At 38.7% G+C, this 15,104-nt stretch overlaps 1 protein-coding gene across 4 annotated transcripts in view; it reads left to right on the forward strand.

Annotated features, from left to right (window-relative positions):
• The window catches only part of Cntnap5 (contactin associated protein like 5), an 893,594-nt gene that overhangs the window by 768,325 nt on the left and 110,165 nt on the right, over window positions 1-15,104 (forward strand). The gene's annotated exons all lie outside the window — the stretch shown is intronic.

The following is a 15,104-nucleotide window of genomic DNA, read 5'->3' on the forward strand; positions in this document are numbered from 1 at the left end:
CACACACACACACACACACACACACACATGCATGGCATACAAGAGGATGCAGATGATACTGAGATGCAAAAGTCCTTAGGCAATGCAAGCCTAGAATTTTGAGTCACAGTCAATAACTTGACAATTAGAGGAAGGAGGCTTTAAATGGAAGCAGTGTGCCCAGAGAGGGGGGTGCTCTAAGGATACCCTTGAACTCTACATATGACTTCTGTATGCTTGTAGGTGAGGCAGCACAGGGGAGGGGCATGCATGCATGTTGGTGTGCATGTACTTGAAGGCTGGAAGATAACCAGTGGTGTCATCTTCAGGAATGCCTTCCAAATTTTTTGAGAGAGTCTCTTTCATTGTCTAGGAGCTCACCAATTAGCATGGTTTGACTGGCGGGTAAGCACCAAGATTATGCCTATCTTTACCTCCTGGATGCTTAGGTTATAGGTGCATACTAACACACTTGGCATCAAACTCATGTCCTTACACTTGCAAAGAAAACACTCTATCAACTAAGGTATCAACACAGCAGGTCATTTTTCTGAATAACAATTCTTCCTTTTTCATAATACCAGTTTATTTTTCTTCAAAATTATCATTTGACAAATGTTCCTGAAGCCCTTTCTATTAGTGAGGAACTATTTAGTATACCAGAAAGATGAGCAGGATTATGCCCTGCCACTAAGAATCTGTCTTTCAGCCAGAAATGCATATTACTACAAGCTTCTCACAGACATATAGTTCAGGTAGATTGAATACATTTAGACTATTTGCCAGGAAAGACATGGATACTAGGAAAGGTACACAAAGTTGACCCATTCACATTGGAAGAGAAAGTCACAAAATGTACCCCAAAGAGTGACCTTTTAATCACAAGCGAGAAATCATTATTCTCTTGGCAGATGAAATTTTATCAGAACATTTTAAGAGCATTCTCCTTATTTTATCATGTTATTTTCACTGCATATTATAAAATGTACATATGTGTATCTTAATGAATGAATTTCTTCTTCCTTTGCTCTGATAAACTACTGGGCAATCAAGGCAATATCAAAAGAAAGGGTCATAGTTTGAGGGTATAGTTCATTGTGGAAGACAAAGAATTCAGGGAGGAGCTAAAGGTAGCCAGAAAGCAGAGAGAGATGGATGTTGCTGCTCAGCTCAATTTCTCCTTTTTATCTCATCCAGGTCCCCAGGCCATGGGATGCTGCTGCTCACATTTAGGGTTGGTTTTCTAACTTCAATTAACCTAATCCACATAAACCCTCATAGTTTTGCCCTGAAGCTTATCTCTGTGGTTATTTTAGATAATGTCAAATTGACAATCAATATTAATGATGATATTGTCTATATAAGTACCCCCATGCAAATATTTTAATTGGTCTTTGTGGTTGCTTGCTGGTTGAGATGAACAAGTGAAGTTAGAAGATGCACAAAGAAGGCCATTAATCTATGCTGAAATTCATTCAATACAACATCCAAATGATGCTTCCAGGTCACCTTCCTTTGTGGTTGCTCAGCTGCCTCTGGCACTGAGTGATTCCTGTGCCTTTGCCTTAGCAGTCTCTTTTATCAATTTTTTGAACACATACATTTATAAGGTTCACAGTCTAAATTTCTGACTTCCCACACATCAAAAGGAATTATTATGACCTGAGATACTTTGAATTTTATATATACTTGCTCAAGATAAATAGAAGTAAGAAAAGACCAAGACAGGAAATGTCTTCAAAGTTCAAAACCTAACAGTTGATAGACAGGGTCAAGTTGACAGTAGGATGTCTTCACTATTAGTGTTTTTTCTCAAGAAAACCCTTCAGAGGTCATTGTTGCCTCTAGTCACTCACTATGGTGTCAGCAATAATGCCTGAGTTCCTCTGGGCAGAAAGAATTCTGAAGCACAGAGCTGGAGAACAATGCCCTAGAATGTTTTTGTTGTTGTTTGTTTGTTTTTGTTTTGCTTTTGGAATGGTAGCTGTAAGTAGTGGATCTGAGCAGGGGAAAAAAGATATGGGATAAATTAAGATGCTTACATTATCCCCCCCCCCATGTGTGTGTGTGTGTGTGTGTGTGTGTGTGTGTGTGTGTGTGTGGTTGTTGCAATGAACACTTTAATTTTTTGGTTTGCCTTTAAAATCTAAATATTATTATGAACAGAATTTTGCCCCTACTTCCCAGCCTAGGTATTGAAGTCCTGATTTCTCTTAGATTTGCTGCAAGAGAGTAATATGTCAAATGAGGTCATGGACTTTCAATCCCTGATCCTAAAGAAGACACTGGAAGACTTTATCTCCCCTCTTCCCTTAACATTTAAGGACAAAGTTGGGAAGCTAGCTTCAACAAGCAAACATAACATCCCTCTCCAGAAAGAAAGACTAAACAGTTCCATCTTGGATTTCTAGTTGCTGGAAGCATTTGAAAAGGAAAGGGAAGGAAAGGAAAGGAAGGGAAAAAGAAGGGAAGGGAAGGGAAAAAGAAGGGAAGGGAAGGGAAAAAGAAGGGAAGGGAAGGGAAGGGAAGGGAAGGGAAGGGAAGGGAAGGGAAGGGAAAAGGAAAAGAAGCTATGTCAAGGTTTACTCAGTGCATGGTTTGTTATTTTAACTGTTTAACAATTGAGTAAAGACAAAACAAAAAATGTATATGTATATACCTCATATTCAGAAATTTACAGGTAAATACAAAACAAAATAATTTGTATTTTTGTACCTGGTAAATAGTAATTTACAAAGCATTTCATCATCTAATTGATAGCAGTAAAAAAATAAATTATTAGCTTAACATCATGTTATTATTCCATAAATAAAAAGGCAGATATTTATTATACTAAATATTAAAGTAAAGTTAAAAGAGAAAATGGAAACTGCCCAGAGCCTAGAGGGTGAGCATTTCATAAGCAGGAAATTACTAAAGGAAGATGAATGGTAAGCCTGAGTATTGTCACGTTAGATGGCTATTATTGCACAGGGAGAACAGATTTATCTACGCACAAGATGAATGTAAGAACATTTAAGAATGGCTTTTTTCTAATGCTTTCTGAAACAAAGAGAAGTAAGAAGATTAGCAAAGAAGATGGAAATTAAAGAACAAAGAGCATATAGAAAGGACTAAAAAAAAAAAAGTCTTATGTATAACCAGGTATTACTCTTTAACCTAAGTCAGCAGATACAGTTAGACATGATATAAACACTCTATGTGTTTCAGTCATGATGAGAGTGGAGCTACCTGCCTGCATAAACCATCATCAAAGGAACCCAAAATACAGAGAGCAGAAATTCTTCATTTGTCCTTGAAGTCCCTGTACAATGAACACTAATCAAAGGCTTATATAGAAATGAAGCTAATGAAATATCAGATATAGTTAACTCTACAGTCTCATACTAAGAGTTTTGTGTATGTGGGGTGCAGGGAAAATGCTTCAGATTGGGTAACTTAAAGGGGGAACTCATTTCTTTCCAGCATTTGAGGACTAGCTGTGCAAAATCAAGTGCAGCAGACAGAGCTATTGTCTGGTCAGAGATTCTCCTGTTGTGCTCAGCACCTTTACTCCTTATGATTATGTGTTTTCATTAAAGGGAGATAAGAAATGAGATGGAGATAAGAGTGAAAGAGCAGGAGAGAGAGAGAGAGAGAGAGAGAGAGAGAGAGAGAGAGAGAAATGGACAGATGGAGAGACAAAAAGAGTGAAAGAACTGAGAAAGAAGGACATTTTTGGGGGGGAGGGTACTGCATGCAGGTGTTTTACAGATAGAAATTCGGGCAAAACACCCATGTACATAAAATTTTTTTCTAATTTCTTTTTTTTAATTAGGTATTTTCTTCATTTAAATTTCAAATGCTATCCCCAAAGTCCCCCAGACCCTCCCCCCCATCTCCCCTACCCACCCACTCCCACTTCTTGGTCCTGATGTTCCCGTTCCCTGTACTGAGGCTATAAAGTTTGCAAGACCAAAGGGCTTCTCTTGTCAATGATGGCCGACTAGGCCATCTTCTGATACATATGCAGCTAGAGACACAAGCTCCGGGGGTACTGGTTAGTTCATATTGCTGCTTTAGCTCCTTCGCTCCTTCGGTACTTTCTCTAGCTCCTCCATTGGGGGCCCTGTGTTCCATCCAATATCTAACTGTGAGCATCCACTTCTGTGTTTGCCAGGCCCCACCATAGCCTCACAAGAGACATGGACACCATTGCATACACCAGCAAGATTTTGCTGAAAGAAGGGCATTTTTGAATCCTCTTGTTTCTTTTCTTTGAAGGATGTTAATCCTGAAAGATGAGAGAATGTCCTTTACAACATCAGTTTGTTACTGGGGAAACTGGTTTTGAGACTTTTAGTTTCATTAAAAGTTGTCAAGAAAGGGCTCAAAAAGAACCTCAAATCTAAAACAAAATTCCAAAGCAGGCGAACTAAATCTCTGCAACTGCCCAAAGAACAGAGACACAGAAAGAAGGAAAGAACCTTGCTCTTTGATCTAGGTGTGGAGACTGTCAACATGGTAAAGACAAAACACAAGAAAGGAAGCTCAGCATGTGAGAAATGCACAAGGGAGCTCTGACCAGCATCTGAAGGGAATGACAGAAGATAAGAAAGAAGGAGCAAGGATCATTACAATTCTCAGAATGGAGCGCAGATCTAACAGGACCACCTGTTAATTATGGAGCTGCACTAAGGAATTCTAGGGGGAAAAAAAAAAGATACATTTTCTCTTTAAAGGAATAATTATCCTTTCCATCTTTTTAGCTTTGCTTAATGTGAACCAGCCATCCGTAGGGGTAGTTCTTTGGTCATGTGATTGGCCAGCCGAGTTACATGAGCTCTCAAGAAGGATGTAAAGGATGCATGTCTTCACAGAGGAAGCTTCTATTCCTGGTGTTAATACTTGATATAAATTACGCTCTCCGAATGTAGCCACACTGAAAAGTAAGCTTCAACTTACACATTTTATTGAGAACACCTAAAATGTAGTAGATACTATACTAGATCTATGTACATGTAATAGAAAAATAAATATAGAATTATTGACTTTCAGAAAAACCATGAAATAAAGAACTGTGTTGGATTCATCCTAATAATGTCACCATTGAGCCAAACAGCTTAGCTCACAGAGTGTGTTCTATTGAAATATGTATCCTGCCTCTAATGAAAGAACGGGTTACACAACTGTCAAGTGTGGGAAGTCCCTATAGAGTACTGGAGATTTTATAACCAATATTATGGTTAGCCTCTTAAGGTCAGATGAGACAGTAAAAAGATAAAATAAAAGAGTGATGTGTTCCTCCATATAAAACCAGATACACTGAAACTTATAGCGGAGAAATGGGTAAGAGCTGCAAACACATGGGCACAGGGCAAAATTTTCGGAACAGAACACCAATGACTTATGCTCTAATATTAAGGATCAACAAATGGTACCTCATAAAACTACAAAGGTTCTGTAAGGCAAAGGACAATGTCAATAGGACAAAACAGCAACCAACAAATTGGGAAAAGATCTTTACCAGTGCTACATCCAATAGAGGGATAATATCCAATACCTACAAAGAACTCAAGAAGTTAGACTCCAGAGAATCAAATAACCCTATTAAAAATGGGGAACAGAGATAAACAAAGAATTTTCAACAGAGGAATATCAAATGGCCAAGAAGCACCTTAGGAAGTGCTCAACATCCTTAGTCTTTAGGGAAATGCAAATCAAAACTACCCTGAGATTCCACCTTATACTAGTCAGAATGGTTAAAATAAAAAACTCAGGGCAACAGATGCTAGCAAGAATGTGGAGAAAGAACACTCCTCCATTGTTGGTGGGACTGCAAGCTGGTATAACAACTCTGGAAATCAGTCTGGTGGCTCCTCAGAAAATTGGACATAGTTGTACCTGAGGACCCAGCTATAACACTTATAGGTATATACCCAAAAGATTCTCCAACATATAACAAGAACATGTACTCCACTATGTTCATAGCAGCCTTATTTATAATAGCTAAAAGCTGGAAATGCCCCTCAACAGAGAAATGGATAGAGAAAATGTGATATGTTTACACAATGGAGTACTACTCAACTATTAAAAACAATGACTTGATGAAATTTTTAGGCAATGGATGGAACTAGAAAATATCATCCTAAAAAAAAAAAGGAGAGAGAGAGAAAAAAGAAAAAGAAAATATCATCCTATGTGAGATAACCCAATCACAAAAGAACACACATGGTATGCACTCACTGATAAGTGGATATTAAGCCCAAAAGCTAGGAATGCCCAAGATTCAATTCACAGACCACATGAAGCTCATGAAGAAGGAAGAACAAAGTGTGGGTGCTTAGGTCCTTCTTAAAAAGGGGAACAAAATACACATGGGAGCAAATATGGAGACAAAGTGTACTGTAGAGACTGAAGGGAAGGCCATCCAGAGACTGTCTCACCTGCAGATTCATCCCATATCCAGTCACCAAAACCAGACACTATTGCAGATGCCAAGAAATGCTTGCTGAAAGTAGCCTGTCTCCTAAGAAGCTCTGCTAGAGTCTGACAAAAACAAAGGCAGATGCTCACAGCCAACCATTGGACTGAGCATAGGGTCCCCAGTGGAGGGGTTAGAGAAAGGACTGAAGGATGTGAAGTGGTTTGTAACCCCATAGGAAGACAACAATATCAACCAACCAGACACCCTATAGCTCCCAGGGACTAAGCCACCAACCAATGAGTACACATGTCTCCAGCTGCATATGTAGCAGAGGATGACCTTCCTAGGCATCAATGGGAGGAGAGGTCCATGGTCCTATGAAGGCTTGATAGATGCCCCAGTGCAGGGGAATGCCAGGGAGTGGAGGTGGAAGTGGGTGGGTGGGTGGAGGAACACCCTCAAAGAAGGAGGGGGAAAAGGGATGGGATAGGTTTTTTTTTTTTTTTCTAGGAGTGGGGGAAACCGGGAAAGGGGATAACATTTGAAATGTAAATTTAAAAATCCAATAAAATGAAAAAGAAAAACAGCTATTACTTTTCCCAAAGTTAAAAAAAAAAAAAAAAAAAGAGTGAAGTGTCAACATAAAACACAACTCTCACCTCCAAGGGGATAGAAGATATTTTATTCTAGAAACAACAATGAGTGACCAAGGTTACAGAACACAGATTACTCAGAGAACATAGATTTAGTGTACCTCAAATTTTATGTTTCCATGTGGTAACAGTCTAATGAAGTTGTTATGGACCCAGAACAAAGAAAATCATGAATTAAATCACTTCTCACATACATTTGGGAATTATTAGTTAAAACAGATATAGTAAAGAACTCTCTCATACTTTTGGTTGGTGGGAAATCATTACCTCTTAAGTTAATACACAAGGTTTCATTTGTCAGTCATAAAGATGTTAACCCAGATACAAAGATGGGCCAGTATTGGCTTTTGAGGGTGTTAAATTGGTCCATGACAAAGTGTAAAAAGGTTCTAGGAGGTGTGCCTCTTTAAAGGAACATTTTACAAAAAATAAGAAAGGTTTGTCATTGTAGCAAGTAATTCTCAAATCAGTGTTTTCCCCAAAGAAAACAAAGGTTTTTAGAATCGACTTCTATACACAAGGAGGATCCTCACCTTATAACTACCGATTGCAGGTCATAATCATAACTTCAAACTACTGACAGAATAAACATTTTCAGAATAAGAATTTAGTGCTAAAATGAATAAATTTGCCTGCATAGGGTCTTCTAAGGAGATTCAGGATGACTCCAGTTTTGGAAAACTCCTTACAACTTTCTCCAGAGGTCCTTAGCTAAAAGAGGGACAATCTGAAGGTGCATGTACCTTCATTTAAAGACTCTATGCCCCAGTATAGGGGAATGCCAGGTGCCAGGAAGTGAGAGTGGGTGGGTTGGGGAAGGGTATTAGGGATTTTCAAAGAGGAAAATAGGAAAGGGGATAGCATTTGAAATGTAAATGAAGAAAACATCTAATAAAAAAAGGAAAAAAAAAGAGCAACACCTTCCCCATGTTGCTCTAGGGGGATAATAATGTTACAATATTGCAGAGGAGTCACTCTGGGAAAAGGGTATGCTTCCATCCTTTTGTGTGAATGAACAAAGGCTTCTGAATGAACTTGGGCATTCACAGCAGAGGTTGAACTGAGGGTTATTGTTCCTCAGAGAATTCTCTAGAGTTCTGTTCTATCAGAAAAATTCCCTTTGACTACCTCTGGCGCATGTGCAGAGGTGGAGTTACTGGCTCTGTCTGTTGATCAGCTATTCTGTGGCTGTATTTTCTAGAAGTCTCTGGGTCTTCTCACTTTGTATTTTCCCAGTTTAAACAACTCTTAAGAAATGTTCTTAGAACTGAGTAATTGGTTTTTTCCAATCAAGCTTACTTACTTACCAGTATAGTGTGAACCTCTAATTATTATCTTCTCTTGTAATTTTCAGTTGTTGGAAAGGACTAGGGCTTTTGGGACACCCATTTTATTCACCTATAGATCTGGGTAATTGTGCTGGCCAAGAGTCTTACAGAAAGTTTGAGGGATTAGTGAGATCCTACTTATAAAGGCTTTCGGGAACTCAGATGAAAGATGTGGGATAAATAAAATACAGGGTTATTGCAGAGTGTACCAAAGAGCTGGCTGCATACTGATCTTTTCTTTAAACTCTGGCATGGAGAGATTGGAGGATTGCATATTTATCATTTGGACTAGACCTTTAATTAGAGTCTTAAGGATTAAGAAAATATCATCTGTGTGAAGAAAGCCTTTCTCAGATAAAAGGTGTACTGTTATTCTCCTAGCTGCACTTGACCTATAAATACATCTTGAGATGGAAAAGAAGGGCCTAACTTGTACCTTCATCTGTGCATGTTATTTTCTTTTATGCAGCAAGTATATCTTGAATTGTCATTAATTTCTTTGACCCTTCGATACTTCAACATGTAGATGTCTGTGTTCTGTGCTCTTTGCTCTCAGTATATGGTGTCCTTTGAAAGGCCATTGCCACCCCCCTAGGCTTGTTTGAGGAGTCATGGGGTTGCTTCCTGAAAATCAGTGTGTTGGTTGCCTGTAGCCAACCTTATCCCAGGTGATACTGTTTGTGGTGTTCTAGGTATAGGCTTAGTGTTTCAAGGCTTCTTACACAAGAATGCCATAAAAAGACAAAGACAAAAAGATTGCCCAATACTGAAGTGAATGAGCCAAAAACAAAGCACACATGTAGTAAACTAGAGATGCAGCCCTTGGCAATGAGAGAACCCAGCATAGTTTGGCAGTGTTAGTCATGCTGTTCTGAATTGTTAGCCTAGAATAAAGCCTGGTGAATCTTCTAAGAACAGGTGATTTTAACGTTAATAATAAGGCTTGGCTGCATTGTTGTTATTGTTCAGACAAACCACATATAAATATACATTGCCCTGTTTAAATATGGATAACAGTGCAAATTTATCAATTCTCCCTTCTCACACTTCCAAAACAACATAAAAAATTTTAGAATAAATTGAAAATGCTTAAATTCAAAAGGACAAAGTAACAGAAGATAATGTAAGGTGGACAAGAAGTGTCAGCACACTCTTGGAATTTTAAGGCTGAAGAGCAGATAGAGAAAGAGAATGGCCTCCCTTTCAAGCTATGCTGAAAGTGAGTTCGTGTGACTTCATCCCATTCTAACTGGTGCTCTGTGCTGGGAACTGGTGTGTAGAGATTCTTGGCATCATAGTCAAATATTTGAAGTCATGTACAAAAACAACAACATGGCAAGGGATTTAATTAAAAACAAGGTGAAATTAAAAACCAGAATGAGGATGATGATGATGATGATGGTGATGATAAGTAGGAGGAGAAGGAGGAGGATAGAGAGGAAGAGTAAAAGGAGGAGGGGGAAAGGATGAGATAGAGGAATTTTTCCTAGGGATGGCATGTGAGTTGTCTCCTATTTTTATTGATAGGCTTAGGTTATATAAGCCTCTGTTCATTACACATATAATTTATCATAATGCATCTAATTTTAGTTATATGCACATCCATCATGCTTAGTAATAAAATAGTAAATAAGGGATTTCCCCTAAAATTACCTTGCCTTGTTGTGCATATATCCAAATTCTGCATAGTCTGCACCAATGAACTGGCCTTAGCTCTGGGATAAACTTCAGAATGTGTTCAGCTTCACAAGGGCAATAACTGAAGGCTTTCTGGGAACTCCATTGCATTCAGCACTGTTGGAAGCCAAGTTGCTAAGTGCATTGGGCTAAGGGCTGCATATATCTCAATCTAAGCAGATCTGAGGCATGCCTGACTCATTAAGACTGCTTTTCATGAGGCTGTTCTCACCCTAGAGCCTGGGTTTGAACAAGAGATAGGGGGACTCATATTGTATTAGTGTAGGGAGATGTTGAATCTGACTCCAACTAAGATAGATAGGAAGTTAGTCCAGGAAGATAGGCAGCAGGTTCATTTAACTGATACTTACCCTTTGGCATATAAAACCTGAATAGTAGGTGAGGGGAAGACTCCCTGAAGATGCAGCACTAAATAGACATGAAGTTCATGTTGCACGCTGAGTTCAGGGATCACAGACTCATTTTACTGAATTTACTTCCTTAATGGAGAAAAAGAGAACATTTTCCCACAGAAGAATGAACAACTCTATGAAAACTGTACATGATGTCTAGGTGTTTAGAAATATCCTCACTGAAAATTTGTTTCTCATTTGATTATCAGCCCCCCTCAAAAAATATCCCTTACTACTTTGTTGTTTTTGTGCATGACTTCAAATATTTGAATATGATGCCAAGAATCTCTACACACCAGTTCCCAGCACAAAGCACCAGTTAGAGTGGGACAAATTCACATAAGCTAAAATTCTCTGTTTCTATAAACCTTCCAATATAATAAATAAAATGATCTGATGAATGATCCAAAGTATTTACAAACGTAGGAATAAAAATAAGTAGCAGAAAAACATGATGTCTTCAGAGGGATGAGGAAGATGACTCAGTAAAGTGCTTGCCACACAAGCAGAAGGACCAGACCTCTACCCTAGCTCATGGCGTAGTAATGCAATCACAGTGCTGGTGAATAGAGACAAGAGGATTTCTGGAAATCATTGATAAACTGGTTTTACCATTTGGTGAATACCAGGTTAAAGAGAGAGATATTGTCTTTAAGAAAAAGGATAAGGTGGGTAGAGATAGAGGTAGTCACCACTTCTGCCTTTCATTTAGTGCAAGCACATGTGTACACACACACACGTACAATACCCATATTAACATGTACATATAACATATGCAACATCTTTATAGAGATGGGGAATATACAGATCCATGAGAGAAAATCATGGTTCTTTAAAAAGAAATTCAGAAACAATAAATTAGCCCTTCTGAAGTGCTTGCTTAGCAGTCCATTTTACAAAGGCACAGTCACTGTTAGCTTCCCTCACTGTAAAGACACTAATTACAGAACTCACTACACTGCTTAACAGCTTAGGGAGACCTCACAGTCTGTGCAGGAGAACCAGGATGCTGTAATAGCAACTTTCCTTATGAAATTTATTAATAGCCTCAACTACCATCAGGACAATTTCAAGTGAAAGACCCTTCTTACAAGTATGTGCTAGTGCTCCGTCTTTGTCAGTGCTCACTGTCCTCTCTCATCTTCTAGTTCACTAAAGCACACCTAAGATGTAAGAAAAGGAATTCAACTAGACAGCAATCTTACTTCAAGGTGTGGATCAAAGTAAATTAGAGAAAATCTTCTAAAGTTTACAGATGCTAATGAAAATGGATTGCCATCATTCTCTTGCTGTTAGTTTTGATAAATGTTTATCCTCTAAATGCACATTAAAGATTCAATAGGGGAAATGCTGTAAAAGATTCAGGCCTAGGGTGATGGATAGTCGGTAAAGTGGTTGATGTGTAATTATGAGGTCCTGAGTTCAGATTCCCAGAACCCGCATAAAACCATTTATACAAGCAGAAGCATGGGTCTCTAATTCCAGTGCAACTGTGGTGAGATGGGCATTGAACACAGAAGAATCCCTCGAAGCTCACAGACATGCTTACCAAATAAATGCACCATAGGGCAAGAGATTCTATCTCAAAGAATATAAAAAACAAGGACCCAGAACGGAGAATGTCCTCTGAATTTTGTATGTCTACTGTGATCTGTATGTGCCTCTGCACACACACACACCCAAACAAATACTTTAAATTGAGGCAATTTAAAGTCCATGAAATTTACTACATTATAGGAAAAGAGAAGGAAATACTATGCCTTCTTAAGGTAATAAATCAGTTTTGGGTATGTGTTTCCATCCCCACTTCAGGGATGAGCTCTGAAAAGATACAGGACATCAAATTGGGCATTCAAGTAGATCATTGAAATGAAAGCAGAGCAATAAAACTTGCAGAAACAGCTGGGATCCTGACTCCCAGCTCTCCTAGCTGTGGAGCTAAGTAAGCCTGGATGTCCTTTCACAGAGGCCACTGATATTTGTCAAGCTTCTCAATAAATTGGCAATAAGAGTCTAAGTCCTTTGTAAGGTGAGAGATACATTAGCATACTGCCAAAGGTGCCAAAAACCGCAGTGTTCATTTCATAGCTGAAATATTTTTGATAAAGTCATAATCCTCCCATAATCTCTCCCCAGCTTTAAATAACAGCCCTTCTCTGTGCTCAAAGTTTAATTTTGTTGGCTGCCCTTGTCTTATAGTTATATTTAGTGGCGTCTGAAATATCATTTCATGCTGAAAACTGAAGCTTTTGTCCTGGCAGAGTGGAACAAACCCAATAAATCAAGGACAGAGTGAAAAGGAACAGAAAGAGACTATTGGAAACTTATTTCCCCTGAGTGAGCCAGCTTTCTCCTCATGCCTGCAGGTGTACTGCCTCTGACATATTTTTCTGCTAAGTGACCATGTTGTAAGGATTTGACTTACAGCTAGAGTGCATCCTGGCTGGGAATGCTCCAAGTGCTTTAGATGCATATATGAAAAATACATCCCTGAAATAGCATCCCTAAATATTTGAAGCTCCACCCTAATGCCCTTTTATTTTCTCCATCAGTAAAGGGCCCACCCTCATTTTCTTCCACTGCTCTTCTATTTTTTTTTTTTTTTGATATGAGTAATAAACAAAGGGCACACAAGGGTAAGGAGACTCCAGAAAGTTAAGATTATATAACCAGAATCTGTGATTTGCGTGGTCTATGTTTGGCAAAGTTGTCACTCTGGAGAATGCATTATTTAAAAAGGATGTTAAACCATCTGTCAAGTATCTGTTATGATATCACACTGTTGATAACTTGATGGTGTTACATTACATTTTTTTCTGTGAAGATACAAACACATTTTCACTCCAGATGGGCACCAACAAACCAAAGTGCAATTACACAAAAGTCTATCTTGATAGACAAGTGACTTTTAAAGGCTTGTGTACAGAGGATAAGTATGAATGACCCCTAAACAGTTGCATCATCACAAAGTCCCCCCACCAAGTCGTTGTATCACCACAAAGTCAATCCACCTTAAATGGAAAGAAATTACAAAGAAATTACATCATGAAGTCTTGATTTTAATTCAACCTCCTATTTGTATATACTCTAGTACCCCCTAACAGCACCCATCAGATGGGTGAAGGCAAATGAACAAGATGTGAAATCATAGGTGAGGCTTTTGTAACTCTCTAGTCCTCCGTCTTCTAGGGAGTGTTAATATCTCTATTATCATTATTATGGACCTAGTTGCCATTGGATTGTCCTGCTGTCGTGGCAATGGATTCTAAGATGTGTGATTCTAAGATGGCATCTTGTTACAACCAGAGTAAAAAGTGCCATACAGCAAGTGCTCAGTCTTGATTGGCAACTTGATGGAAACATATCTTTGGGCACGTATGTGAGTAATGTTCTAGACTAGATTAATGATTTTGGCAGTTTTATTCAAAATGCCGGGGCATCACTCATGTGCTTTCTATGCAAAGAAGAATGCAAGCTGAGCACAAGCATCCACCTCTCTCCTCTTTCTGGCTGAGGACAGAGACATGAGCCTCTTTGGTGCATTGAATCCCCTATTAGAGCAGATGTCCTATTAGCCAGTGAATCAAAAAAATCCTTCTTTGGTTGTTTGAGTCAGATAATTCATCTCCTCAATGAAGAAGATAACTAATGTTGCATCTAAGAAGAATTTACTTGGGTTTCTGGATTTTACATGAGTGAAATACAGGCATCATCTGATTTGTGGACTCAAAGAATCCTCTGCTGAGAATGTTCTGTCCAGCCACCATTAGGTGCTGGCAGAAGTCTTGTTCCTTGGACTTACAACCAGTTTCCACGGTCGGCCAGAAGTGAGATGATTCCAAGGAAACAATGTCTCTGAGACACACCAAGACTGATGCACATATCCACATTTACTTAGGTCATAGAAAGCAGAGAGCTCCCCCTAGTGCCCAGTTGGAATCAGCTCCATGACTAGCATTCATGGTACTAGAAGGTATTCTGCAGGTTGCTGAAGGATAGTGGTATCCTCAATAACTTTCCCACAGAGACTGAGACAACAAATACAATGCCTGTGCAGGTTCAAAGCACACAAAACCCTAGCACTGAGAGAGGAAAGAGACATCAATTCTCTGTCTTAACTAAGAAGCTATTTATAATTGAAGCATTCTGGGAAAGAGAAAATAAATTTTCTTCAATGTAGTGTCGCTGGGTATATTAAACACATTCAGGCAGATTCCATGCTCAGTATAGTTTACTAAAACAAAACTGACTCCATGTTGTGCTGTGTGTGAGTGAGTGTGTGTGTATGTGTGTGATATGTGCTTTTCAATTTATTTAGTTTAGGGGTGGGGTTGTCTTTTTTGTTTTCTTTTTTCAGTTTGTCTTGTTTTATTTTTATTTTTGTTTATATTTCTATGAGAGAGAGAGAAAGGAAGAGAGAGAATGAATGAATGAATGAATGAATGAATGAATTAGTAAAAATACAGAGGTTGGAAGGATCTAGAAAAGGTTGAGAGACAGATAGGAAAGAATATAAAACTGATTTCCAGAGTAGTTGTACAAGCTTGCAATCCTACCAACAATGGAGGAGTGTTCCTCTTTCTCCACATCCTCGCCAGCATCTGCTGTCACCTGAATTTTTGATCTTAGCCATTCTGATTGGTGTGAG

This window comes from Mus caroli, chromosome 1 (genome assembly GCF_900094665.2).
Source record: "Mus caroli chromosome 1, CAROLI_EIJ_v1.1, whole genome shotgun sequence".
NCBI lineage: Eukaryota > Metazoa > Chordata > Mammalia > Rodentia > Muridae > Mus > Mus caroli.